The sequence below is a fragment of the Bombus vosnesenskii genome, unplaced genomic scaffold, assembly GCF_011952255.1.
Source record: "Bombus vosnesenskii isolate JDL3184/JDL3185 unplaced genomic scaffold, Bvos_JDL3184-5_v1.1 scf7180000015105, whole genome shotgun sequence".
In the NCBI taxonomy this organism is placed as follows: Eukaryota; Metazoa; Arthropoda; class Insecta; order Hymenoptera; family Apidae; genus Bombus; species Bombus vosnesenskii.
Window position 1 is genome coordinate 9,125 of NW_022883826.1, and position 2,075 is coordinate 11,199.

General features: G+C 36.2%; 1 non-coding gene across 1 annotated transcript; it reads right to left on the bottom strand.

The window, feature by feature from the left end:
• Positions 1 to 1,243: 1,243 nt before the first annotated feature.
• On the bottom strand, positions 1,244 to 1,350 carry LOC117240956. The gene has a single exon (XR_004494832.1). It is a non-coding gene; the product is annotated as a U6atac minor spliceosomal RNA (small nuclear RNA).
• Between the last annotated feature and the right edge of the window lie 725 nt (positions 1,351 to 2,075).

Genomic DNA, 2,075 nt, shown 5'->3' on the forward strand with positions numbered 1-2,075 from the left:
AAAAAATACAATTTCTTTAAAAGACGCATCGCTTATGAGACAAATAAATTCGGAAGTTTATCGTACTCGTATACTAGGACAATTTTTAATTAAATATATCCAAATCCTAATTTCATAAAAATGAAGCCATTTTCGCAGATAAAGTAACTCCCTGCTGATTGTTTGTTCATACCCAGTCTATAATTAGCCACGTTCAAGTATACTTGACAAATTTTCAGACTCGCTTGCTTGGAAACTAAACCACGGATGAAAAATTTGTATCATATATTCTCTTACTATCTTTTCACATGGAACCATCCCATGGTCGTCTGTAAAGGTTATTCGACCGAATCCTGTGTACTGAACAAGATGCAAACAGTTCCCATACTATTGAACTTTAAAACAACTGATTTCAAGCTAATCGAACGATAAATCGTAACCGCGAGAATGCGATTAGGTCACATTGGTATTAGGGTACTTCGTCGAGGACAGCCCTTGGACCTTAAGGGAGTGCCCTGAATTACAACGTTCTAAAACAGCGTCTTTTTGTGATTTTTTTACAATGGAAAGAAAGAAATAAAGTTATTGAATTGTGTGGCAAGCTTTTATATATATTTAACAAATACGAAAAAAACTTTTTTTAAATAAATAATGAATCCAATCCAATGGCTTTAAAATTAGTGTACTCACAGATTATAATTTCTTATATTTAATTACAATATTTGCATTGACTATTTCATGCTTTGTTAGGGCATACGAAAATTATGTTGATGAAATAAAATAAATAAATAAGATAAAAAACATAAAATAATAAAAAAGGAAATTAAGTAATATGTGATAATATAAATAAAATAAAACAAAATAATTAACTAACCAATTTACAAATAGAAACTTTCGAAAAAATTCAAAGAAATATGTTTACTGAATTTGATCCAGGATGTCGGTAGGCGCCACTTTTTATCCATCAGTATGTATCCAAGTTTTGACTATGATTATATTGTTCAAGTTTGGAATTTGATAATTAGTAGTGTAAATTTTGTCAGTTGCATATCAAATTTTTTTATGTATTTCGTTTTTGATTACATGATGTCAATGGATCAAACATCTAGATTCGCGTCTAATATATCGTTCGAAATCCAATGCTCAAAAGGATGTAAAGATCATTTGTCACAAAAAATTTTGGTAAAGATTATTCGCCAGTGAGAAAAAATTATTGGCACCTGCGTTATCCGGAAGGATAGCGGAAGCCCTCCGCGGTCCTCCCAAAAAGATCTGGTAAGTGCCGCCGAAAGGCGACAGTGCCTTACCATTTATATGTATGTTCCACCCTTGTATACGGGAGTGTTAAACGTCTCTCCTTTCATACTACAAAAAGAAATTTTTTTTTTTTTACGTGGAGGAAAATCTTCATAGACACCTTACTACCCTAAGTGTAGGTGGGCAGAAGGTAGTGCCGGATTCTTACCGGCTAAAACCTCCACGGGCGGGACGACAGTGGGACTAGTGTTGTGCGAGTTGATCGTCGAGGCGCTGTGTGCTTAACACCAAGCACGTTTAACCAAGTACTCCCAGAAAGTGCATCCATCAACACCACACGCAAGGGAGGGGCTGGCCGCTTGCATGTGTAGTGTTCCTTTAATAAATGCTGTATATGTTTCTTTTAATAAGAAACTTCCATTCTCTGGGAAGTGTTCGGCTGCTCCTCTGTATGCCGCGAACTCGCGACGTGCCGTCTTCAGTTCTGGGCTTTAACGAGCGTAGTTTTTTTTTTTTTTTTAAGCTGTTTATTTAAAACCCAATATACAATTTTGAATACATTATAGTGTTCACAATAAACGGTGAATTTATATAATGGTATCTTAGGCAGAGGTACCGATACGCAACGGCACTACGTAGCCATGCTGTAATATGTTGTTGACGCTTTACATTTTTCGTGTTGGATATATCTTTTGGTTTAAGCCGCTGGAGGAGCGGAGCTTCTATGTGATTTTGTTCTTACTTGTTGTTTTTGTCCTGGAAACTGGGTCGCAAAACAGGACGCTTCGGTAGTATATTTTTGGGTGCTGAGGTGTTTGGGGGCGGGGTGGGGTAAGGGG